The 26,637-nt window shown below is 42.0% G+C and overlaps 8 non-coding genes across 8 annotated transcripts; 7 read left to right on the top strand and 1 right to left on the bottom strand.

Moving 5' to 3' along the window:
- The first annotated feature begins 10,694 nt into the window (after positions 1-10,694).
- trnag-ucc (transfer RNA glycine (anticodon UCC)) lies at positions 10,695-10,766 on the top strand. The gene has a single exon. It is a non-coding gene; the product is annotated as a tRNA-Gly (tRNA).
- Positions 10,767-12,210: 1,444 nt separating this feature from the next.
- On the bottom strand, positions 12,211-12,282 carry trnad-guc (transfer RNA aspartic acid (anticodon GUC)). Its single transcript has one exon. It is a non-coding gene; the product is annotated as a tRNA-Asp (tRNA).
- A 2,264-nt stretch (positions 12,283-14,546) lies between these two features.
- trnag-ucc (transfer RNA glycine (anticodon UCC)) lies at positions 14,547-14,618 on the top strand. Its single transcript has one exon. It is a non-coding gene; the product is annotated as a tRNA-Gly (tRNA).
- A 638-nt stretch (positions 14,619-15,256) lies between these two features.
- trnag-ucc (transfer RNA glycine (anticodon UCC)) lies at positions 15,257-15,328 on the top strand. Its single transcript has one exon. It is a non-coding gene; the product is annotated as a tRNA-Gly (tRNA).
- A 2,564-nt stretch (positions 15,329-17,892) lies between these two features.
- Positions 17,893-17,964, top strand: trnag-ucc (transfer RNA glycine (anticodon UCC)). Its single transcript has one exon. It is a non-coding gene; the product is annotated as a tRNA-Gly (tRNA).
- A 635-nt stretch (positions 17,965-18,599) lies between these two features.
- Positions 18,600-18,671, top strand: trnag-ucc (transfer RNA glycine (anticodon UCC)). Its single transcript has one exon. It is a non-coding gene; the product is annotated as a tRNA-Gly (tRNA).
- Positions 18,672-24,066: 5,395 nt separating this feature from the next.
- On the top strand, positions 24,067-24,138 carry trnag-ucc (transfer RNA glycine (anticodon UCC)). Its single transcript has one exon. It is a non-coding gene; the product is annotated as a tRNA-Gly (tRNA).
- Positions 24,139-25,923: 1,785 nt separating this feature from the next.
- On the top strand, positions 25,924-25,995 carry trnag-ucc (transfer RNA glycine (anticodon UCC)). The gene has a single exon. It is a non-coding gene; the product is annotated as a tRNA-Gly (tRNA).
- The last annotated feature ends 642 nt before the right edge of the window (positions 25,996-26,637 follow it).

Genomic DNA, 26,637 nt, shown 5'->3' with positions numbered 1-26,637 from the left:
AGTCATGCTGTCAGAACTATACTGACTGAATATGAATTTAACAGAATAAATTAGTGACGGAATAATGTTATTTGACTTGTTAGGTGAGCATTGTTCATGAAATACATTTACCAAAGGGTATGCAAATTGCAGACACATTTTCCCTCAGGTGACCGCATATACATTATTATTCAAATATTTGTATCATTTAAATTGCATGTATATTGTCATGTAATCGTATTGTTGTCGTGTTGAATGGATTGTGACGATAAGAAACAGTACACCTAACAAGTCAAAGAACATTATTCCGTCACTAATTTATTCTGTTAAATATATGCTTAAAATATATGTTAACAGTGCAGTAAGATGTAATGTGCAGTAGTATGGAGGACCAAACCTGCAATTAAAAATGAATCAATAAATGAATTAATAAATAGATAGATAAATAAATGTGATAATAGGAAAATAAATAAAGGAATAAAAGACTTGATAAAATAAACATGATTCATTTTAATCAAATGTATTTTTGTATATTTTTCCCCTAATTTATAATTTTTTGCTTTTATATTTTAATGTATTTGTATTATTTTTAATTGTATTTATTTATTATTTTATTTATTTGTTTGTTCCATTTATTCTTATATTTATTTATGCATTCATTTATTTGTTTATTTATTTATTCCAATATGTATTTATTTCCAGATTTATTTATTTTAATCTTTATTTATTTTTAATTTTCTTTCTTTAGTTTTATATCTATTCTTACATTTTTTTGATGTGCATGATAATTAGGTTGGTTGGTCTTGCTGACCAAATATAAATATTAATTAACAAATAAATAAAAGCAGAAAATAAATTAAGGGAAATAATACAAAAATTAGTTTGATAAAGAATAAATCATATTTATTTTATCAAGTCGTTTATTCCTTTATTTATTTTCCTATTATCAAATTTATCTTTTTATTTGTTTACATGTTTATTTATTAATTTTTAATTTCTGCGGGTTTGGTCCTCCTATAATGTAATTAATATCAGACACACACATATATTACATTTAAATTAGAAACAAATATATATATATATATATATATATATGTGTACAATTTAATGGTATAATTTAACCTTTTTAATTAGTTAACTTGTTAACTTTTTATATATACATATATACATTTTTAAAGCAATTTAAATAATGAATATTAAATAATGCAAATTTAATAAACAGTACGTGCTCTAAGGCTGCATTTATTCAGTTAAGAAACAGTAATATTATGGAATATTATAGCATTGTAAAATAACTCTTTTATGTATATCACTGATGCTTTAGTATTAACTGTCTTATTTCATTTTGTTACTGTAAGTATTTAAATGCTTATGCTGAGACACCAATGAATACATTCTGATTTCAGAACAGCATCATGAAGAAAACAGTGTTCTTCCCAGGGAAAGTCAAAGTGTCTTTCAGGAAAGGCCCGTCGGGCCATTTACGCCGGGACCCATCAGAAGAGGCAAAAAGAATTAAAGACAACCCTTCACTGCAGGACAAGTCAACACCTCAAAGAGAAGATCTGGTCAAGTTGAACGCCCGTTCTCTTGTGTTACATAGAGGAGGGGATGTCTCTGACAAGCAAGAGGTGTTGGGAGAATGCATTCTTCAGTTCGGCAAGTACAAGGGCAAGTCTTTCAAGTTGTTATTAGAGAATGATGTCAGCTATGCTTTGTACCTGTCCGATAAGGTTGAGGAAGAAGAACAGGCTGGGCAGTGCAACCCAGAGGGTCCATGCAAGGATAGCCTAATTTCCTTTCTTGAGTATTCAAGAAGCTTCAAGGAAATTGAAGATCTTAAACAGTATCTGTCTCAAAGGCCAGATCCAGTGCCAGTTTTGACAGAGGATGACAATACTGTTGGATTTGGATCCAGAGCACAAGACACTTGGAGGAAGATTTGGGATACCAGGGCAGACGGAAATGCTTTCTTTATAATGAGGCAGAAGTGTGTGCCAGGCAGCAAAATGTACAATTTGCAGCAGTATCTTTTAAAACAGCAGCAAAAACAGATGACCAAAAACACTCCTCCGATGCCCTCACCATCAGCTTCCGCTGCAAGATGAAGGGGGTGGATTGGAATCCACTGCTGCTTCAATGTATATGTAATGATTGATTATAATTAAGGTATTAATCAATATTTTTCCTTCTAAATATCAAATGAATTGAATGACTTCTCTGGAGATTTTACTTTATTTATATAAGTTACCAGTGTGATTACTGAAATGTTCTTTTCATGTATTCTTTAATGTCTGTATTTGATATCTGAATGCAGTGCTTGCTTATTTAACACAGCTTCCAGAAATGAAATAGGGACTTGTTTTGTGTTTGAGAAAGGTCTTCAATGTGTTTAAACATATAGGGGTCATTGAAGCCAATCGTTTAAGGGGCCATTTCTTTGTTAAAGCCTTTCTTTCCAGTTAGACTAAAGTTTAGCTATCCTTGAGAGAAAGAAGGTTACCCTTAATAACAAACTATCATTTAGATGGAAGTGAATCAATCAAAACTAACTTTAGCTGGAAAAAACATTTTTCAAGAGCCACTATAAAACCAAACCAATCTCTGTTACCTTAAATTATATCTTTATCTCTGTAAAGCTGCTTTGAAACAATCTACATTGTTAAAAGCGCTATATAAATGAGGATGACTTGACTTGACTTGTATTGTGTTTGAGAAAGGTCTTCAATGTGTTAAAACATATAGGGGTCATTGAAGCCAATCGTTTAAGGGGCCATTTCTTTGTTAAAGCCTTTCTTTCCAGTTAGACTAAAGTTTAGCTATCCTTGAGAGAAAGAACGCATTATCTTGATGTTTTGAGAGGACTCTCCTGTTTATAGTGAGAGCCTGGCCAAATCCAACCTTGGAAAAGCTGTGTGTCGGTGTGTGTGTTAGTCTTCTTGGTTACAGGTTAAGGAACCACTGGCATTATTGGAGATTGACTGAGTTGTTGTTCTGGACATGCTGGCGCCCAGCAACCCAAATCTGCGACCTGGAAGGTCATGACGTGCCTAACTTCAGCTGCATAATCGATGGAGATATGCTTCAGTCTATCTGTATATGTGTGGAAAATTACTGTGTTTATCTATTTCATAGCCAATGAGAATCATTCATCCTGTAAGCAATGACGTAGCTTAGACCTTGGAAATCGTATAACTGCTGTGATCTTTGTAACTGTAAGCGGGGCGGCCTACGAACTCCTGTGCGAGTATTGAAGCTGACTTCTGCTGATGAAACTGCAAACTATCTTCAGTAAATATTTTCTTTAATTTTTTATAATTCTGACTCTGGGTCTTCATTCTTCATATCTGGTTCTGGGTCTTTAACTGTATACCCCTTACAGTTTGGTGGAGGATGCGGCGGGCAATCATTCCGTGGTGACATCTCTGGCAAATCAACACACAAGGTAGTAAGCTTTTATTAATTGTTAGGGCTGTCTGACTGGAAGAGATTTTGAAGGAGAGCGGGAGAGCCTTCACTCCGATGAGGCGAGTGAAGGAGTAAGTTGTAGGCCTACTGCTGAGAGGATAAGAAGTCGCTGAGAGCGTCGTTAAGGGTAACGGCAGCAGACAGCGCAAGCGAAGCGTGCTCTGTGTGGGCCCCGCTGGGCATTAATGGTGTAGCACCACCCCAGCAGAGTACGTCCCTGGACGGGAGGTCCAGTGGCACCGTAAACCTGCTCAATCTCTTCCATCTCAGATAGGGGATCCCCGAATTTAGTGAATCAGGCAGTTAGGGATACTAACAAAAATAGGGTTGTTTGCCAGGGATGCATCAGGAACGATCCCGAGAGAGAAAAAAAAAAGAAAAAAAAAGTTGTGACCCAAATTGGCATGGACCAGTATATGTAACTGTGATTTTGGAGTATACTCTGCAGTTTCATCACGGAGAAGCCAAGCTGTGTTGTTCAAAGATCGCCGCCTCCATTTCTGCAATGACTTCAGGTGAGTTTGAACTGTTATTAAGATATGGCAGACAAACTGAGTAACTTGATCAGTAACCTGAACAGTCCTGAAACTAATAGTGAGACAGAAAAGAGCGAACGCTGTAAGCAGCTGTGCTCTGAAGCCCTCACTTCAGAGAAATTTGCAGAAATTATTAAGTAAATGGTTGTCTTGATAAGTTTTGCTTCTGTTTGGAAATTTAAACAACAACTTGACTGGCTACAAACAAACAAAGAAACTGAAAAATTAAAATGTTGAGCCTTGTATTGCTTACGATGATTACAAAAAGCAAGTATATTAAATTATGGGTCGAAGATCATTTCCTTGGACAAGTGTGACTAAAGTTAAACAGACACTTTGTGAAAACAACTTAGAATATTTTGCAGCTTATGACAATTAATGTTCTGCCAATAATAATGATGAAGATTATGATTGGGCTATTATGATTAAATCAGCCACTGGTGGACTGTAAAAGAATACAGAGAACTGCTTATCAGCTCGGTTTGCATTCCTGTTTGGGACACACTGCTTCAAGGGTGTGCAGTAAGTTGGAGCCGAGAGTGTTTTAATGGTGGTCATCAGGACCATTTAATACGTAACTGTAAATGCCCACCGAGAAGGTGTTTAAAATGTGATAAAATGACAACACATTTTTGGTAATAATATTGGCTTGAAAGTAGATCAGTGTTTAAGTGACGACAGTGACATTTTTCGTCTGAGAAATAAGAGATAAAAAGGTCAAAAGATTGAAGTCTTAAAGTGAATCCTTTTGAAGAAAATATCTATAATAGTAATTTCTATAATAGTAATTTTTATAAGTGAATTGATGAATACAGGTTGATGTAAAATTAATGACTCCAACAGATGTGAGTTGCAAAATATATCAAAGTAACTAAAAGGATGATTGTGTTGTAATTAAACATTTTAAAAAGGTTTTAGATGATATAGAGAGACTAATCTCACAGATGATTTACAATAACTGCAAAAGTATCACAAGCAGAGAGTGCTTGCCTCGTCAAACTTATAGTGTGAATCCTAATTGGAGATTGATAAACTCCAAGAGAAAACTAGTCAAATATTAAACTATGGTTGAGAACTTGACAATTAAAATTGAGATTGAGAAATGTGAAACGTTATTGAGAACTAGAATAATTATTTTTATGTAAGAACAAATAAGCAGAAGTAGTAGGCTACTGAATTAACAGTTGCTAAATGTAAAATGTGTAGAAAGGCATCTGATTAAACAAACAGCTTGAAAAGTTGACCATGAAAGAGCTAGAAGCTGATGTTTTGCTTTCAAAAGATAAGTCTGCTATTGGCTGTAATGAAACAGTTCGCTTATCTAAATCTGATGTGTGCTGTGGCTGAAACAGCCAGTGCGACAGAGACTCAATCTGAATGGAAATTTGTAATGTCTAGATTCCCTGACGTGGGCAAAAGACAACTGTAAAACTATGTTTATTTGAAAACACATGTAATTTCTGGCAAAGATGCCTTAAGCTGGGATAGAGTTAAAAGATGGTAGATAAAAGTTTGATGTTAGAAGTATATGAGAGAGCAGTGTACCAGTCTTGAATGCCTCAGAGTCTCTCTCTCATTCAATGTCATCTAAAAGCTGTTATCTGAGCCTGTGTCATAAGTGATAATAAGCTATTTATAGTAAAGCACAGTGTTTCAGTTGAAAACCATAGACACAGAGATGTTAAAAGAAATCATTACCATTCAGAGGGCAATTTGTATTTAAATGTTAAAAATGTTAAAAGTAAAACTGAATGACTTTAAAGAAGTCTTTAAAATAATACAGACCTTAAACGATAGAGGTGACATTTTGATTAGCGTATTTTAGGACCAGTAACAACTTTGTCTCATTTAGTCTCCACCATTCAGGACCGATGGCTCCGGCTACAGATGAAGTACACTGAATGTACGGCTGTGATCTAAATTCACTGAGTATAGTCTAAGTAGCTAGGTTGCTGCTTTTAAGATAGTTAATGGATTTAAGTGATTAAATACTGTTGTTATTAACCTGTCTCCCTGTGAACACTATTAGGCAATCGGAATGGCTCTGGTGACTCTTGAACGTGCCTTTCCTAAGCTCCAGAAAACAGCTGAGTTCTGTTGAAGAAAACTGATTGTATTGGGAAAGAGCGGTCACCAGTGTGTACGTGTGTACGAGTGGCTACTCAATGACGGGATGATCTTCCTGGCCAGGGGACAGCCCAACGCAGGGGGTCACGAACATTGGGCACCTCCGGATGGAGGTGTTATTTGTGAGAAAGGTATGAGAGTTGAGCGCTGATTACTGGAGGCCACCGGGGTCAGCAGAGCATTGAGAGGTGAGATGCGCTGTGAGGTTAAAATTAATGTTACGGCAGTCTGACCCAGAAATGTGAGTTCCTCTATACCACTCACCAGAAACCGCATTGATTGTATGTCTTGATTTTCATTGTGACAAGTGTCTGCAACTATGCCAGGGGACGACACCCTGAAGAGAAGAAAATTAAAGATAAATAGCTAACGGGAGTGGGCTTTCAGGAGCCAGCTGATTCCATGAGGTGATTGCCATTATTTGCTGCGGAGACATTAACAAAACTTAATTATATGAGGGACATGATGTTGGTTGCCATATGGGCAAGTAAAATGTATAGAAGAGTTAATGTTGAGCTAATATGTCTATAACATAGTTTTAACGACTAAGGTCGTTAGGCATGGTGGTGGCTAAAGAGGAAGACAGGCTTTTGTAGGTTTGAGAAGAGTCTGGATAACAAAGGTGAATGGTAAAAGGTTAATGTAATAAATTTAATATTACATTTTGTCTAAATTACAGTCTTAGGAGGCTGTTGAAAAGATTATTTGTTTATGGCGCTTTTCCATTACCAGTACCAGCTCGACTCGGCTCGACTCGCCTCGGCTCACCTCGACTCGGCTCGCTTTTCGCTCCGTTTTCCATTGCAGATAGTACCGCCACAAATAGTACCCGGTAGTCATAGCGACGCCGCAGGAAACTGCCGTGACGTAATCTTATACGCGACACACATCCGCTACCCACACACACAGGACAATGGGGGAAATCGAGTATATGCTGTTTTTGATCCTCGGGATGTGGCTGTTTCTCACAGCAAGAAGACAAACGTTGTTTCATGAGAGGCTGAGGGCAGAAAAACGAAACACTGCTGAAAAAAACAGGAGAGTTTGGGAATTACTACAGAGTTCAGACTACGAGACGAATCCGGTTGTTCAAAGCCGACGCAAGAGGGTAAGTTATGCTAACATAGCTAACGTTTGCATATGTGTAAATACTATACTATATGCAAAGTATTTAATCAACTTTATAGCTACCAGTATTACGTACTAAAATGTGCATGGTTTATGTGTTTCAGATCTGTTTAGCTTTGCAAAGTCGCCGCGGCAAACCGTCTGTTTGGGCTTTCAACCGAGCTACCGAGTGGTGGGATGTTATTGTTCCTGGTTTCACAAACGCGCAGTGGGTTCAGAACTTCAGAATGTCGGAAGAAACATTCATATATTTGTACAACAAACTGCGTCCAGTGATGGAGAGACAAGGTCCTTCAAGGTGTTGTAGATGGAAAAGGACTGTTCTGGAACGTGTTTGCAGGACTGCCTGGCAGATTGCATGATGCTCGTGTTTTAAGACTGTCCACATTGTGGGAGTTGGCCAGCCGTGGCAACCACTTTCCAGCTTACACCAGGAATATTGGTGGGGTGAATGTTGCCTACTACATCCTGGGAGATTCTGCCTATCCCCTGCAGAACTGGCTCCTAAAGCCATTCACTGACACTGGACGGCTGACAGTAGAACAGCAGATCTACAACAAGAAAATATGTCGAGCACGGGTAGTGGTTGAAAACGCTTTTGGTAGACTGAAGGGAAGGTGGCGTTGCCTCATGAAAAGAAATGACTGTGATGTTACAATCGTGAAATCTATGATTCTTACTTGCTGTGCTTTGCATAACCTTTGTGAGAGTCATGGAGAGGACTATGACGATGACTGGGATGCACCTGCAGCAGCAGAGCCTGTGGTGCCAGTGGCACAGGGTGTTGAGGAGGAGGGCAGAGATGTACGGGAGGGTCTGATGCGTTATTTTAATTGCTAAATAAATACATTATCATTAAATATGTTGTCTCTGCTGTTTTTCATTAAAGGTTATCACAGTATAAAATCTGAAAATACTTGTTTAAACCCTTGTAAAAAGGCAAACCATCAAAAAAAGACACTGTTTGTAATAAGTTTCAAAAAGGTTTTATTTAAACACGCATACAAATAGAAAAAAATATAATATTAATATAAATTCACACATCCAACTATATACATATGTTACATGTAGTGCAAACATTAAATTAAAATAAACAATGGGGTTTCAGTCCAGGGGCGGTGGAACAGCATCCCGCCGGTTCAGTGCCTGGACAAGCTGGCTCAGGGTTCCCAGAAAGGCCTGGTTGAAGGACGACATTGCAGCCATCTCCTCTCTCCTTAAAGCCGCTTCTAGTTCTCGGGCATGTGCTGCATCATCGAGTGCCATCTGTAAATGGCGCTCCCGCTGTGCCCGGTTCAATTCCAGCTGCTCGACATCCGATGTCTGCATCTCCCTCAGGACAGTCAGATGCTCCTGTTCCCTCTTTCGTTTCCTCCGTCCTGGCCAAAAAAATAATTACAATGAATGAGTTATAAAGAAAAACGGACAAGTCACGTTTCATTCAAAGGTTGTGTGTGTTGTAAATTGTTCACATGTATTATCATTACAGCTTCTACATAAAAAAGACAAGCCCACAACTTACTATTACTTATATAGTATATAATGACTTAACATCTGAGTAAATGTATTTAATGTATTTATTAAACATCTATTTTAGTAAATGTCAACTTTAAAATACCATGTGTACAGTATAGGTGTACGTCTGGAAAGTTATAAAAATACTGAACAGGTTTATTAATGAATCCTGCATTCCCATAACTGGGAATGCTTCCTGTTGTTATGCAAGTATGTTTACGTTATATTAATGAGTTATTGATACGATTAATGATATATTAAAAAGTGTGTATAGATTCACAGACAACAGGCTAGAAGAGTTTACTTTTTCTCCAATATACTAACCGGTTGCCGGTGTCGACGCTGCTGCGGGTCTCGGTGTCGACGCTGCTGATCTTGTTGGTGTCGATGGTGCCGCTGGTTCCGGTGCCGACGTGTCATCAGTGGGAGTCACTGAACCATTCTCGCTCGTCGAAAAGGAATCTAGATAGAAAGATCATACAAAAGTCAACACAATACGAAAATAGCAATGGCAGATAGTTAGCGGTAGCAGCAATTGTTATCTGCGACACAAGTTTACAGTCTTCGATGTTATAAGTGAGCTTCAGCTTTTCAAAAGCCAGCCTACAGAAAACAAAACTCTCAAGCAGAGTGCGCCTACATGATTAATGTAATGTAAATTTTAAACACTCACCATCCTCCAACAGCGACTCCAACAAACTGGTGGCCGAGTCAAGTCCACCCTCCCTCCCGTTGCTCGCCGGTCTATGGCCGTAGATACCGTCCATCTGTTCGTACTACTTCCAGCTTTTTCGGTTTGAACCACTGCGGCCGTTGTGGTCCTTTACAGCTCTGTAGTCACTTTTCAGTTTTTTTAACTTTTCCCTACATTGCTGGAAAGTCCTGTTGTAGCCATGTGTGGACAGCAGTTCGGAGATTTCTTGATAAACTTTTTCGTTCCTCGTTGCCCCATCAAGCTCTCGCTGGATCCTTTCTTCGGCAACCAAACATAGGAAAGTCTGCACCTCCTCGTTTGACCACGGCGTATTCTTCCGAGTTGCCATAATAGTAAGTTTAGTATATCTGGGCAAACTATTTAAAAATGGCGGGGTTATTCTCTGGTTATTCTGGATACTCCGTCTGCGGCGTGCAATGATGACGCAGTGAATAGTGACGATTATCTCTGACCAATCAGCAGTCGGCATTGTATTACGTCACATTTTAGTATCGCCTTAGCTCGCTTAGAACCTCGCCGGAGGTGGTACGAAAAAAAGTACCCGAAAGCAGGTACAGGTACAACTTTTACACAGTGGAAAACCAAACAAAGGCGAGTCGAGTCGAGCCGAGCCGAGCCAAGGCGAGCTGGTACTGTGTAGTGGAAAAGCGCCATTAGAGAGAGAGAGACTGTCTGAGTGGAGGCAGGGATGGTAACTGTGTCTGTCTTTCTGTTATCGGCCTGCTAGAGCAAGCTGAAGCAAAATAGTGATAATGAACCAAAATCCAGCTGACTTTTCTAAGATCAAATGAATAATGAACAGACATGCTTTGAAACTGGTTAAGAGACCATGTAAAATTAGGTAAAAGCTACAGTAAAATGTGAAGTTTAAAATCTTACTTAAAATTTAAATCTTTTTAGAGATGATATAATGAAAAGCGAACATTAAAAATGAACAGTTAAAATATGTGTCTAATATGTGTGTGTGTGATGGTGACTGCACTCTATGTCTTGTATGTGTTAGTTTGGGGTACTATTATTTCCTGATTTTGAGGATATTGTGTCATTAACCTCTTGTTTTTTAATATGGTGCCTGGTAGGTCAGGTCAATAAGTTCATGCCATTTTTTTAAGTGCCAGGTCCAAACAAAGAGAGTTTCAGTTCATCTCCACCTGCCAGCTGCTAATGTATTGCGAAAATTCTTGCTGACCGCACAACACGGCTTCCAGCCTACATCCAAAAGTCTTGCGTTGGTGGTATAGTGGTGAGCATAGCTGCCTTCCAAGCAGTTCATCCGGGTTCGATTCCCGGCCAACGCATCACATTTGTAAATTAAAGACCTTGATTATGAGCATTCTTGCTATGGGTTCGATTCCTGGGGCAGTCCATTCTTGCTGTATGCGTTCGATTCCCGGCCAACGCATTGCATTTTTCTCAAGCTGTCTTTAAAACAGTCGTCCGAGGCCCCTTGCCAACTTCTCCTGTAACTTGTTTCCTGGAGCAAAACATTTGTTAAGGTCTTTTGGCAGCAGTAAAGGACTGGATCTCCCCGTCGGGGATACGAACCCCAGTCTTCCGCGTGACAGGCGGAGATACTTTCCACTATACTAACGAGGAGTTGCAGAGACAGGTAGTTGTATCCGATCAGCGCGGCTTCCAGGAACGGGGTCATGCGTCATTTTAGCTCAACGCTTCACAGAAGCCAGTGAATCCAAAAAATAATCTAATACCGTTTAAATATGAAGTGTCTGTATAAAACGTGTTACATTATTAAATTAGAGACCTTGTTTTTTAATATGGTGTTGTAGGATTACAAATTTTATTTAAATGTTTAATTTAGATTTCCAATACAATAGTATTTTATATAGAGAAAGTTTATAAATGATGAGACCAGGAAATCTCTGCAAACGGTAGGGGTTCCCAGCAGGATATTCCTGACTGTCCCATCTCAGTGCGAGAAGGCTAGGCTTTTCCTGTTCTCATTGTTTTACCGGGTGAAGAGTCATGCTGAGCAAGTTTGAACACCTGCTATTTTATTACTGAGACCATTTGTCTTGGAGTTCTTATCTCAGTGTGAGAAGTCCTGCACCGTTCTGTTCTCATGTTTCAGCTCATTTACATGCTTTGTTCCTCACAATGTAATCCCTCCCCCTTGAAATGTATATAAACTACAATGTAAAGTTCCCTTAGTTAGACGATGTTGGAATGACTGCAGCTACCGACAAGCAATAAAGAACTTCTGCTTGGAAAACTTCCACTGTCTCCTGGTCTGAGCTTCTAACTTTTCTACAAAGAAAAAGATCACTACAGTGCCTGGTAGGTCAGGTCAATAAGTTCATGCAATTTTTTTAAGTGCCAGGTCCAAACAAAGAGAGTTTCAGTTCATCTGCACCTGCCAGCTGCTAATGTATTGCGAAAATTCTTGCTGACCGCACAACCGGGCTTCCAGTCTACGTTCAAAGGCCTGCGTTGGTGGTATTGTGGTGAGCATAGCTGCCTTCCAAGCAGGTGACCGGGTTCGATTCCCGGCCAACGCATCACATTTGTAAATTAAAGACCTTGATTACGAGCATTCTTGCTATGGGTTCGATTCCTGGGTCTGTCCATTCTTGCTGTATGGGTTCGATTCCCGGCCAACGCATTGCATTTTTCTCAAGCTGTCTTTAAAACAGTCGTCCGGGGCCCCTTGCCAACTTCTCCTGTAACTTGTTTGCTGGAGCAAAACTTTTGTTAAGGTCTTTTGGCAGCAGTAAAGGACTGGATCTCCCCGTCGGGGAATCGAACCCCAGTCTTCCGCGTGACAGGCGGAGATACTTTCCACTATACTAACGAGGAGTTGCAGAGACAGGTAGTTGTATCCGATCAGCGCGGCTTCCAGGAACGGCGTCATGCGTCATTTTAGCTCAACGCTTCACATAAGCCAGTGAATCCAAAAAATAATCTAATACCGTTTAAATATGAAGTGTCTGTATAAAACGTGTTACATTATTAAATTAGAGACCTTGTTTTTTAATATGGTGTTGTAGGATTACAAATTTTATTTAAATGTTTAATTTAGATTTCCAATACAATAGTATTTTATATAGAGAAAGTTTATAAATGATGAGACCAGGAAATCTCTGCAAACGGTAGGGGTTCCCAGCAGGATATTCCTGACTGTCCCATCTCAGTGCGAGAAGGCTAGGCTTTTCCTGTTCTCATTGTTTTACCGGGTGAAGAGTCATGCTGAGCAAGTTTGAACACCTGCTATTTTATTACTGAGACCATTTGTCTTGGAGTTCTTATCTCAGTGTGAGAAGTCCTGCACCGTTCTGTTCTCATGTTTCAGCTCATTTACATGCTTTGTTCCTCACAATGTAATCCCTCCCCCTTGAAATGTATATAAACTACAATGTAAAGTTCCCTTAGTTAGACGATGTTGGAATGACTGCAGCTACCGACAAGCAATAAAGAACTTCTGCTTGGAAAACTTCCACTGTCTCCTGGTCTGAGCTTCTAACTTTTCTACAAAGAAAAAGATCACTACAGTGCCTGGTAGGTCAGGTCAATAAGTTCATGCAATTTTTTTAAGTGCCAGGTCCAAACAAAGAGAGTTTCAGTTCATCTGCACCTGCCAGCTGCTAATGTATTGCGAAAATTCTTGCTGACCGCACAACCGGGCTTCCAGTCTACGTTCAAAGGCCTGCGTTGGTGGTATTGTGGTGAGCATAGCTGCCTTCCAAGCAGGTGACCGGGTTCGATTCCCGGCCAACGCATCACATTTGTAAATTAAAGACCTTGATTACGAGCATTCTTGCTATGGGTTCGATTCCTGGGTCTGTCCATTCTTGCTGTATGGGTTCGATTCCCGGCCAACGCATTGCATTTTTCTCAAGCTGTCTTTAAAACAGTCGTCCGGGGCCCCTTGCCAACTTCTCCTGTAACTTGTTTGCTGGAGCAAAACTTTTGTTAAGGTCTTTTGGCAGCAGTAAAGGACTGGATCTCCCCGTCGGGGAATCGAACTCCAGTCTCCGCGTGACAGGCGGAGATACTTGCCACTATACTAACAAGGAGTTGCAGAGACAGGTAGTTGTAACCAATCAGCGTGGCTTCCAGGAACGGCTTCATGCGTCATTTTAGCTCAACGCTTCACATAAGCCAGTGATTGCAAAAAATAATCTAATACCGTTTAAATATGAAGTGTCTGTATAAAACGTGTTACATTATTAAATTAGAGACCTTGTTTTTTAATATGGTGCCTGGTAGGTCAGGTCAATAAGTTCATGCCATTTTTTTAAGTGCCAGGTCCAAACAAAGAGAGTTTCAGTTCATCTCCACCTGCCAGCTGCTAATGTATTGCGAAAATTCTTGCTGACCGCACAACTGGGCTTCCAGCCTACATCCAACAGTCTTGAGTTGGTGGTATAGTGGTGAGCATAGCTGCCTTCCAAGCAGTTGAGCCGGGTTCGCTTCCCGGCCAAAGCATCACATTTGTAAATTAAAGACCTTGATTACGAGCATTCTTGCTATGGGTTCGATTCCTGGATCGATCCATTCTTGCTGTATGGGTTCGATTCCCGGCCAACGCATTCCATTTTTCTCAAGCTGTCTTTAAAACAGTCGTCAGGGCCCCTTTCCAACTTCCCTGTAACTTGTTTGCTGGAGCAAAACTTTTGTTAAGGTCTTTTGGCAGCAGTAAAGGACTGAATCTCCCCGTCGGGGAATCGAACCCCAGTCTCCGCATGACAGGCGGAGATACTTTCCACTATACTAACAAGGAGTTGCAGAGACAGGTAGTTGTATCCGATCAGCGCGGCTTGCAGGAAAGGCGTCATGCGTCATTTTAGCTCAACGCTTCACAGAAGCCAGTGAATCCAAAAAATAATCTAATACCGTTTAAATATGAAGTGTCTGTATAAAACGTGTTACATTATTAAATTAGAGACCTTGTTTTTTAATATGGTGCCTGGTAGGTCAGGTCAATAAGTTCATGCAATTTTTTTAAGTGCCAGGTCCAAACAAAGAGAGTTTCAGTTCATCTGCACCTGCCAGCTGCTAAAGTATTGCAAAAATTATTGCTGACCGCAGAACAGGGCTTCCAGTCTACATGCAACAGTCTTGCGTTGGTGGTATAGTGGTGAGCATAGCTGCCTTCCAAGCAGTTGACCCGGGTTCGATTCCCGGCCAACGCATCACATTTGTAAATTAAAGACCTTGATTACGAGCATTCTTGCTATGGGTTCGATTCCTGGGGCAGTCCATTCTTGCTGTATGCGTTCGATTCCCGGCCAACGCATTGCATTTTTCTCAAGCTGTCTTTAAAACAGTCGTCCGAGGCCCCTTGCCAACTTCTCCTGTAACTTGTTTGCTGGAGCAAAACATTTGTTAAGGTCTTTTGGCAGCAGTAAAGGACTGGATCTCCCCGTCGGGGAATCGAACCACGGTCTTCCGCGTGACAGGCGGAGATACTTTCCACTATACTAACGAGGAGTTGCAGAGACAGGTAGTTGTATCCGATCAGCGCGGCTTCCAGGAACGGCGTCATGCGTCATTTTAGCTCAACGCTTCACAGAAGCCAGTGAATCCAAAAAATAATCTAATACCGTTTAAATATGAAGTGTCTGTATAAAACGTGTTACATTATTAAATTAGAGACCTTGTTTTTTAATATGGTGCCTGGTAGGTCAGGTCAATAAGTTCATGCAATTTTTTTAAGTGCCAGGTCCAAACAAAGAGAGTTTCAATTCATCTGCACCTGCCAGCTGCTAAAGTATTGCAAAAATTATTGCTGACCGCAGAACAGGGCTTCCAGTCTACATGCAACAGTCTTGCGTTGGTGGTATAGTGGTGAGCATAGCTGCCTTCCAAGCAGTTGACCCGGGTTCGATTCCCGGCCAACGCATCACATTTGTAAATTAAAGACCTTGATTACGAGCATTCTTGCTATGGGTTCGATTCCTGGGGCAGTCCATTCTTGCTGTATGCGTTCGATTCCCGGCCAACGCATTGCATTTTTCTCAAGCTGTCTTTAAAACAGTCGTCCGAGGCCCCTTGCCAACTTCTCCTGTAACTTGTTTGCTGGAGCAAAACATTTGTTAAGGTCTTTTGGCAGCAGTAAAGGACTGGATCTCCCCGTCGGGGAATCGAACCACGGTCTTCCGCGTGACAGGCGGAGATACTTTCCACTATACTAACGAGGAGTTGCAGAGACAGGTAGTTGTATCCGATCAGCGCGGCTTCCAGGAACGGCGTCATGCGTCATTTTAGCTCAACGCTTCACAGAAGCCAGTGAATCCAAAAAATAATCTAATACCGTTTAAATATGAAGTGTCTGTATAAAACGTGTTACATTATTAAATTAGAGACCTTGTTTTTTAATATGGTGTTATAGGATTACAAATTTTATTTAAATGTTTAATTTAGATTTCCAATACAATAGTATTTTATATAGAGAAAGTTTATAAATGATGAGACCAGGAAATCTCTGCAAACGGTAGGGGTTCCCAGCAAGATATTCCTGACTGTCCCATCTCAGTGCGAGAAGGCTAGGCTTTTCCTGTTCTCATTGTTTTACCGGGTGAAGAGTCATGCTGAGCAAGTTTGAACACCTGCTATTTTATTACTGAGACCATTTGTCTTGGAGTTCTTATCTCAGTGTGAGAAGTCCTGCACCGTTCTGTTCTCATGTTTCAGCTCATTTACATGCTTTGTTCCTCACAATGTAATCCCTCCCCCTTGAAATGTATATAAACTACAATGTAAAGTTCCCTTAGTTAGACGATGTTGGAATGACTGCAGCTACCGACAAGCAATAAAGAACTTCTGCTTGGAAAACTTCCACTGTCTCCTGGTTTGAGCTTCTAACTTTTCTACAAAGAAAAAGATCACTACAGTGCCTGGTAGGTCAGGTCAATAAGTTCATGCAATTTTTTTAAGTGCCAGGTCCAAACAAAGAGAGTTTCAGTTCATCTGCACCTGCCAGCTGCTAATGTATTGCGAAAATTCTTGCTGACCGCACAACCGGGCTTCCAGTCTACGTTCAAAGGCCTGCGTTGGTGGTATTGTGGTGAGCATAGCTGCCTTCCAAGCAGGTGACTGGGTTCGATTCCCGGCCAACGCATCACATTTGTAAATTAAAGACCTTGATTACGAGCATTCTTGCTATGGGTTCGATTCCTGGGTCTGTCCATTCTTGCTGTATGGGTTCGATTCCCGGCCAACGCATTGCATTTTTCTCAAGCTGTCTTTAAAACAGTCGTCCGGGGACCCTTGCCAACTTCTCCTGTAACTTGTTTGCTGGAGCAAAACTTTTGTTAAGGTCTTTTGGCAGCAGTAAAGGACTGGATCTCCCCGTCGGGGAATCGAACCCCAGTCTCCGCATGACAGGCGGAGATACTTACCACTATACTAACAAGGAGTTGCAGAGACAGGTAGTTGTAACCGATCAGCGCGGCTTCCAGGAATGGCTTCATGCGTCATTTTAGCTCAACGCTTCACATAAGCCAGTGATTGCAAAAAATAATCTAATACCGTTTAAATATGAAGTGTCTGTATAAAACGTGTTACATTATTAAATTAGAGACCTTGTTTTTTAATATGGTGCCTGGTAGGTCAGGTCAATAAGTTCATGCCATTTTTTTAAGTGCCAGGTCCAAACAAAGAGAGTTTCAGTTCATCTCCACCTGCCAGTGGCTAATATATTGCGAAAATTCTTGCTGACCGCACAACAGGGCTTCCAGCCTACATCCAACAGTCTTGCGTTGGTGGTATAGTGGTGCGCATAGCTGCCTTCCAAGCAGTTGACCCAGGTTCGATTCCCGGCCAACGCATCACATTTGTAAATTAAAGACCTTGATTACGAGCATTCTTGCTATGGGTTCGATTCCTGGGTCTGTCCATTCTTGCTGTATGGGTTCGATTCCCGGCCAACGCATTGCATTTTTCTCAAGCTGTCTTTAAAACAGTCGTCCGGGGACCCTTGCCAACTTCTCCTGTAACTTGTTTGCTGGAGCAAAACTTTTGTTAAGGTCTTTTGGCAGCAGTAAAGGACTGGATCTCCCCGTCGGGGAATCGAACCCCAGTCTCCGCGTGACAGGCGGAGATACTTACCACTATACTAACAAGGAGTTGCAGAGACAGGTAGTTGTAACCGATCAGCGCGGCTTCCAGGAATGGCTTCATGCGTCATTTTAGCTCAACGCTTCACATAAGCCAGTGATTGCAAAAAATAATCTAATACCGTTTAAATATGAAGTGTCTGTATAAAACGTGTTACATTATTAAATTAGAGACCTTGTTTTTTAATATGGTGCCTGGTAGGTCAGGTCAATAAGTTCATGCCATTTTTTTAAGTGCCAGGTCCAAACAAAGAGAGTTTCAGTTCATCTCCACCTGCCAGTGGCTAATATATTGCGAAAATTCTTGCTGACCGCACAACAGGGCTTCCAGCCTACATCCAACAGTCTTGCGTTGGTGGTATAGTGGTGAGCATAGCTGCCTTCCAAGCAGTTGACCCGGGTTTGATTCCCGGCCAACGCATCACATTTGTAAATTAAAGACCTTGATTACGAGCATTCTTGCTATGGGTTCGATTCCTGGATCGATCCATTCTTGCTGTATGGGTTCGATTCCCGGCCAACGCATTCCATTTTTCTCAAGCTGTCTTTAAAACAGTCGTCAGGGCCCCTTGCCAACTTCCCTGTAACTTGTTTGCTGGAGCAAAACTTTTGTTAAGGTCTTTTGGCAGCAGTAAAGGACTGAATCTCCCCGTCGGGGAATCGAACCTCAGTCTACGCATGACAGGCGGAGATACTTTCCACTATACTAACAAGGAGTTGCAGAGACAGGTAGTTGTATCCGATCAGCGCGGCTTGCAGGAACGGCGTCATGCGTCATTTTAGCTCAACGCTTCACAGAAGCCAGTGAATCCAAAAAATAATCTAATACCGTTTAAATATGAAGTGTCTGTATAAAACGTGTTACATTATTAAATTAGAGACCTTGTTTTTTAATATGGTGCCTGGTAGGTCAGGTCAATAAGTTCATGCAATTTTTTTAAGTGCCAGGTCCAAACAAAGAGAGTTTCAGTTCATCTGCACCTGCCAGCTGCTAAAGTATTGCAAAAATTATTGCTGACCGCAGAAAAGGGCTTCCGGTCTACATCCAACAGTCTTGCGTTGGTGGTATAGTCGTGAGCATAGCTGCCTTCCAAGCAGTTGACCCGGGTTCGATTCCCGGCCAACGCATCACATTTGTAAATTAAAGACCTTGATTACGAGCATTCTTGCTATGGGTTCGATTCCTGGGTCTGTCCATTCTTGCTGTATGCGTTCGATTCCCGGCCAACGCATTGCATTTTTCTCAACCTGTCTTTAAAACAGTCGTCCGAGGCCCCTTGCCAACTTCTCCTGCAACTCGTTTGCTGGAGCAAAACATTTGTTAAGGTCTTTTGGCAGCAGTACAGGACTGGATCTCCCCGTCGGGGAATCGAACCCCAGTCTCCGCGTGACAGGCAGAGGTACTTTCCACTATACTAAAAAAGAGTTGCAGAGACAGGTAGTTGTATCCGATCAGCGCGGCTTCCAGGAACAGCGTCATGCGTCATTTTAGCTCAACGCTTCACAGAAGCCAGTGAATCCAAAAAATAATCTAATACCGTTTAAATATGAAGTGTCTGTATAAAAAGTGTTACATTATTAAATTAGAGACCCTTTTTTTTAATATGGTGCCTGGTAGGTCAGGTCAATAAGTTCATGCAATTTTTTTAAGTGCCAGGTCCAAACAAAGAGAGTTTCAGTTCATCTGCACCTGCCAGCTGCTAAAGTATTGCGAAAATTATTGCTGACCGCAGAACAGGGCTTCAGGTCTACATCCAACAGTCTTGCGTTGGTGGTATAGTGGTGAGCATAGCTGCCTTCCAAGCAGTTGACCCGGGTTCGATTGCTGACCAACGCATCACATTTGTAAATTAAAGACCTTGATTACGAGCATTCTTGCTATGGGTTCGATTCCTGGGTCTGTCCATTCTTGCTGTATGGGTTCGATTCCCGGCCAACGCATTGCATTTTTCTCAAGCTGTCTTTAAAACAGTCGTCCGGGCCCCTTGCCAACTTCCCTGTAACTTGTTTGCTGGAGCAAAACATTTGTTAAGGTCTTTTGGCAGCAGTAAAGGACTGAATCTCCCCGTCGGGGAATCGAACCCCAGTCTCCGTGTGACAGGCGGAGATACTTTCCACTCTACTAACAAGGAGTTGCAGAGACAGGTAGTTGTATCCGATCAGCGCGGCTTGCAGGAACGGCGTCATGCGTCATTTTAGCTCAACGCTTCACAGAAGCCAGTGAATCCAAAAAATAATCTAATACCGTTTAAATATGAAGTGTCTGTATAAAACGTGTTACATTATTCAATTAGAGACCCTTTTTTTTAATATGGTGCCTGGTAGGTCAGGTCAATAAGTTCATGCAATTTTTTTAAGTGCCAGGTCCAAACAAAGAGAGTTTCAATTCATCTGCACCTGCCAGCTGCTAATATATTGCGAACATTCTTGCTGACTGCACAAGAGGGCTTCCAGTCTACATCCAACAGTCTTGTGTTGGTGGTATAGTGGTGAGCATAGCTGCCTTCCAAGCAGTTGACCTGGGTTAGATTCCTGGCCAACGCATCACATTTGTAAATTAAAGACCTTGATTACGAGCATTCTTGCTATGGGTTCGATTCCTGGGTCTGTCCATTCTTGCTGTATGCGTTCGATTCCCGGCCAACGCATTGCATTTTTCTCAAGCTGTCTTTTAAACAGTCGTCGGTGGCCCCTTGCCAACTTCTCCTGTAACTTGTTTGCTGGAGCAAAACATTTGTTAAGGTCTTTTGGCAGCAGTAAAGGACTGGATCTCCCCGTCGGCGAATCGAACCCCGGTCTTCCGCGTGACAGGCGGAGATACTTTCCACTATACTAACGAGGAGTTGCAGAGACAGGTAGTTGTATCCGATCAGCGCGGCTTCCAGGAACGGTGTCATGCGTCATTTTAGCTCAACGCTTCACAGAAGCCAGTGAATGCAAAAAATAATCTAATACCGTTTAAATATGAAGTGTCTGTATAAAACGTGTTACATTATTAAATTAGAGACCTTGTTTTTTAATATGGTGCCTGGTAGGTCAGGTCAATAAGTTCATGCAATTTTTTTAAGTGCCAGGTCACAACAAAGAGAGTTTCAGTTCATCTGCACCTGCCAGCTGCTAAAGTATTGCGAAAATTATTGCTGACCGCAGAAAAGGGCTTCCAGTCTACAACCAACAGTCTTGGGTTGGTGGTATAGTGGTGAGCATAGCTGCCTTCCAAGCAGTTGACCCGGGTTCGATTCCCGGCCATCGCATCACATTTGTAAATTAAAGACCTTGATTACGAGCATTCTTGCTATGGGTTCGATTCCTGGGTCTGTCCATTCTTGCTGTATGCGTTCGATTCCCGGCCAACGCATTGCATTTTTCTCAAGCTGTCTTTAAAACAGTCGTCCGAGGCCCCTTGCCAACTTCTCCTGCAACTTGTTTGCTGGAGCAAAACATTTGTTAAGGTCTTTTGGCAGCAGTACAGGACTGGATTTCCCCATCGGGGAATCGAACCCCAGTCTCCGCGTGACAGGCGGAGGTACTTTCCACTATACTAACAAAGAGTTGCAGAGACAGGTAGTTGTATCCGATCAGCGCGGCTTCCAGGAACAGCGTCATGCGTCATTTTAGCTCAACGCTTCACAGAAGCCAGTGAATCCAAAAAATAATCTAATACCGTTTAATATGAAGTGTCTGTATAAAAAGTGTTACATTATTAAATTAGAGACCCTTTTTTTTAATATGGTGCCTGGTAGGTCAGGTCAATAAGTTCATGCAATTTTTTTAAGTGCCAGGTCCAAACAAAGAGAGTTTCAGTTCATCTGCACCTGCCAGCTGCTAAAGTATTGCGAAAATTATTGCTGACCGCAGAACAGGGCTTCAGGTCTACATCCAACAGTCTTGCGTTGGTGGTATAGTGGTGAGCATAGCTGCCTTCCAAGCAGTTGACCCGGGTTCGATTGCTGGCCAACGCATCACTTTTGTAAATTAAAGACCTTGATTACGAGCATTCTTGCTATGGGTTCGATTCCTGGGTCTGTCCATTCTTGCTGTATGGGTTCGATTCCCGGCCAACGCATTGCATTTTTCTCAAGCTGTCTTTAAAACAGTCGTCTGGGCCCCTTGCCAACTTCCCTGTAACTTGTTTGCTGGAGCAAAACATTTGTTAAGGTCTTTTGGCAGCAGTAAAGGACTGAATCTCCCCGTCGGGGAATCGAACCCCAGTCTCCGTGTGACAGGCGGAGATACTTTCCACCATACTAACAAGGAGTTGCAGAGACAGGTAGTTGTATCCGATCAGCGCGGCTTGCAGGAACGGCGTCATGCGTCATTTTAGCTCAACGCTTCACAGAAGCCAGTGAATGCAAAAAATAATCTAATACCGTTTAAATATGAAGTGTCTGTATAAAACGTGTTACATTATTAAATTAGAGACCTTGTTTTTTAATATGGTGTTGTAGGATTACAAATTTTATTTAAATGTTTAATTTAGAATTCCAATACAATAGTATTTTATATTGAGAAAGTTTATAAATGATGAGACCAGGAAATCCCTGCAAACGGTAGGGGTTCCCAGCAGGATATTCCTGACTGTCCCATCTCAGTACGAGAAGGCTAGGCTTTTCCTGTTCTCATTGTTTTATCGGGTGAAGAGGCATGCTGAGCAAGTTTGAACACCTGCCATTTTATTACTGAGACCATTTGTCTTGGAGTTCTTATCTCAGTGCGAGAAGTCCTGCACCGTTCTGTTCTCATGTTTCAGCTCATTTACATGCTTTGTTCCTCACAATGTAATCCCTCCCCCTTGAAATGTATATAAACTACAATGTAAAGTTCCCTTAGTTAGACGAGGTTGGAATGACTGCAGCTACCGACAAGCAATAAAAAACTTCTGCTTGGAAAACTTCCACCGTCTCCTGGTCTGAGCTTCTAACTTTTCTACAAAGAAAAAGATCACTACATTGCCTGGTAGGTCAGGTCAATAAGTTCATGCAATTTTTTTAAGTGCCAGGTCCAAACAAAGAGAGTTTCAGTTAATCTGCACCTGCCAGCTGCTAATGTATTGCGAAAATTCTTGCTGACCGCACAATACGGCTTCCAGTCTACATGCATCAGTCTTGCGTTGGTGGTATAGTGGTGAGCGTCCCTGCCTTCCAAGCAGTTGATCTGGGTTTGATTCCCGGCCAACGCATCACTTTTGTAAATTAAAGACCTTGATTACGAGCATTCTTGCTATGGGTTCGATTCCTGGGTCTGTCCATTCTTGCTGTATGGGTTCGATCCCCGGCCAATGCATTGCATTTTTCTCAAGCTGTCTTTAAAACAGTCGTCCGGGGCCCCTTGCCAACTTCTCCTGTAACTTGTTTGCTGGAGCAAAACTTTTGTTAAGGTCTTTTGGCAGCAGTAAATGACTGTATCTCCCCGTCGGGGAATCGAACCACGGTCTTCCGCGTGACAGGCGGAGATACTTTCCACTATACTAACGAGGAGTTGCAGAGACAGGTAGTTGTCCCCGATCAGGCCGACTTCCACGAACGGCGTCATGCGTCATTTTAGCTCAACGCTTCACAGAAGCCAGTGAATCCAAAAAAAAATCTAATACCGTTTAAATATAAAGTGTCTGTATAAAACGTGTTACATTATTAAATTAGAGACCTTGTTTTTTAATATGGTGCCTGGTAGGTCAGGTCAATAAGTTCATGCATTTTTTTTAAGTGCCAGGTCCAAACAAAGAGAGTTTCAGTTCATCTGCACCTGCCAGCTGCTAATGTATTGCGAAAATTCTTGCTGACCGTGCAAGAGGGCTTCCAGCCTACATCCGACAGTCTTGCGTTGGTGGTATTGTGGTGAGCATAGCTGCCTTCCAAGCAGGTGACGGGGTTCGATTCCCGGCCAACGCATCACATTTGTAAATTAAAGACCTTGATCACGAGCATTCTTGCTATGGGTTCGATTCCTGGGTCTGTCCATTCTTAATGTATGGGTTCGATTCCCGGCCAACGCATTGCATTTTTCTCAAGCTGTCTTTAAAACAGTCGTCCGGGCCCCTTGCCAACTTCCCTGTAACTTGTTTGCTGGAGCAAAACTTTTGTTAAGGTCTTTTGGCAGCAGTAAAGGACTGAATCTCCCCGTCAGGGAATTGAACCCCAGTCTCCGCGTGACAGGCGGAGATACTTTCCACTATACTAACAAGGAGTTGCAGAGACAGGTAGTTGTATCCGATCAGCGCGGCTTGCAGGAACGGCGTCATGCGTCATTTTAGCTCAACGCTTCACAGAAGCCAGTGAATGCAAAAAATAATCTAATACCGTTTAAATATGAAGTGTCTGTATAAAACGTGTTACATTATTAAATTAGAGACCTTGTTTTTTAATATGGTGCCTGGTAGGTCAGGTCAATAAGTTCATGCAATTTTTTTAAGTGCCAGGTCCAAACAAAGAGAGTGTCAGTTCATCAGCACCTGCCAGCTGCTAAAGTATTGCGAAAATTATTGCTGACCGCAGAACAGGGCTTCCAGTCTACATCCAACAGTCTTGCGTTGGTGGTATAGTGGTGAGCATAGCTGCCTTCCAAGCAGTTGACCCGGGTTCGATTCCCGGCCAACGCATCACATTTGTAAATTATAGACCTTGATTACGAGCATTCTTGCTATGGGTTCGATTCCTGGGTCTGTCCATTCTTGCTGTTTGCGTTCGATTCCCGGACAACCCATTGCATTTTTCTCAAGCTGTCTTTAAAACAGTCGTCCGAGGCCCCTTGCCAACTTCTCCTGCAACTTGTTTGCTGGAGCAAAACATTTGTTAAGGTCTTTTGGCAGCAGTAAAGGACTGGATCTCCTCGTCGGGGAATCGAACCCCAGTCTCCGCGTGACAGGCGGAGATACTTTCCACTATACTAACGAGGAGTTGCAGAGACAGATAGTTGTATCCGATCAGCGCGGCTTCCAGGAACGGCGTCATGCGTCATTTTAGCTCAACGCTTCACAGAAGCCAGTGAATCCAAAAAATTATCTCATTCCGTTTAAATATGAAGTTTATGTATAAAACGTGTTACATTATTAAATTAGAGACCTTGTTTTTTAATATGGTGCCTGGTAGGTCAGGTCAATAAGTTCATGCATTTTTTTTAAGTGCCAGGTCCAAACAAAGAGAGTTTCAGTTCATCTGCACCTGCCAGCTGCTAAAGTATTGCGAAAATAATTTCTGACCGCAGAACAGGGCTTCCAGTCTACATCCAACAGTCTTGCGTTGGTGGTATAGTGGTGAGCATAGCTGCCTTCCAAGAAGTTGACCAGGGCTCGATTCCTGGCCAACGCATCACATTTGTTAATTAAAGACCTTGATTACGAGCATTCTTGCTACGGGTTCGATTCCTGGGTCTGTCCATTCTTGCTGTATGGGTTCGATTCCCGGCCAACGCATTGCATTTTTCTCAAGCTGTCTTTAAAACAGTCGTCCGGGCCCCTTGCCAACTTCTCCTGTAACTTGTTTGCTGGAGCAAAACTTTTGTTAAGGTCTTTTGGCAGCAGTAAAGGACTGGATCTTCCCGTCGGGGAATCAAATCCCGGTCTTCCGTGTAACAGGCGGAGATACTTTCCACTATACTAACGAGGAGTTGCAAAGACAGGCAGTCGCCCCCGATCAGCGCGACTACAGCTCGCTGCAAACAGCCTTCCCACTTCCAGGAACGGTGTCATATTAGCTCAACGCTTCACAGAAGCCAGTGAATCCACAAAAAGAATCTAATACCATTTAAATATGAAGTGTCTGTATAAAACGTGTCACATTTTTAAATTAAAGACCTTGATTACGAGCATTATTGCTGTATGGGTTCGATTCCTGGGTCTGTCCATTCTTGCTGTATGGGTTCGATTCCCAGCCAACGCATTGCATTTTTCTCAAGCTGTCTTTAAAACAGTCGTCCAGGGCCCCTTGCCAACTTCTCCTGTAACTTGTTTGCTGGAGCAAAACTTTTGTTAAGGTCATTTTGCAGCAGTAAAGGACTGGATCTTCCCCGTCCTCCCGCTTGACAGGCGGAGATACTTTCCACTATACTAACAAGGAGTTTCAGAGACAGGTAGTTGTATCCGATCAGCGCGGCTTCCAGGAACAGCGTCATGCGTCATTTTAGCTCAACGCTTCACAGAAGCCAGTGAATCCAAAAAATTATCTAATTCCATTTAAATATGAAGTTTCTGTATAAAACGTGTTACATTATTAAATTAGAGACCTTGTTTTTTAATATGGTGCCTGGTAGGTCAGGTCAATAAGTTCATGCAATTTTTTTAAGTGCCAGGTCCAAACAAAGAGAGTTTCAGTTCATCTGCACCTGCCAGCTGCTAAGATTCTTGCTGACCGCACAAAAGGGCTTCCAGTCTACATACAACAGGCTTGCGTTGGTGGTATAGTGGTGAGCATAGCTGCCTTCCAAGCAGTTGACCCGGGTTTGATTCCCGGCCAATGCATTGTATTTTTCTCAAGCTGTCTTTAAATCAGTTGTCCGGGGCCCCTTGCGAACTTCTCCTGTAACTTGTTTGCTGGAGCAAAACTTTTGTTAAGGTCTTTTGGCAGCAGTAAAGGACTGGATCTCCCCGTCGGGGAATTGAACCCCAGTCTCCGCGTGACAGGCGGAGGTACTTTCCACTTTCCACAAGGAGTTGCAGAGACAGGTTGTTGTATCCGATCAGCGCGGCTTCCAGGAACGGCGTCATGCGTCATTTTAGCTCAACGCTTCACAGAAGCCAGTGAATGCAAAAAATAATCTAATACCGTTTAAATATGAAGTGTCTGTATAAAACGTGTTACATTATTAAATTAGAGACCTTGTTTTTTAATATGGTGCCTGGTAGGTCAGGTCAATAAGTTCATGCAATTTTTTTAAGTGCCAGGTCCAAACAAAGAGAGTTTCAGTCCATCTGCACCTGCCAGCTGCTAATGTATTGCGAAAATTCTTGCTGACCGCAGAACAGGGCTTCCAGTCTACATCCAACAGTCTTCAATAGTGGTGAGCATAGCTGCCTTCCACGCGGGGGCCAGTCGCATGTAGGTGTAGAGCGTTGCTAGCCAATAAGAACGCAGGAAATCCCAGGGAGGGCCAGTCGCATGTA

This window comes from Siphateles boraxobius, unplaced genomic scaffold (assembly GCF_051911475.1).
Source record: "Siphateles boraxobius isolate OS27281-9 unplaced genomic scaffold, OSU_SipBor_1 6, whole genome shotgun sequence".
NCBI lineage: Eukaryota > Metazoa > Chordata > Actinopteri > Cypriniformes > Leuciscidae > Siphateles > Siphateles boraxobius.
The sequence above is the reverse complement of the archived record's forward strand: the minus strand, read 5'-3'. Positions and strand labels throughout refer to the sequence as shown.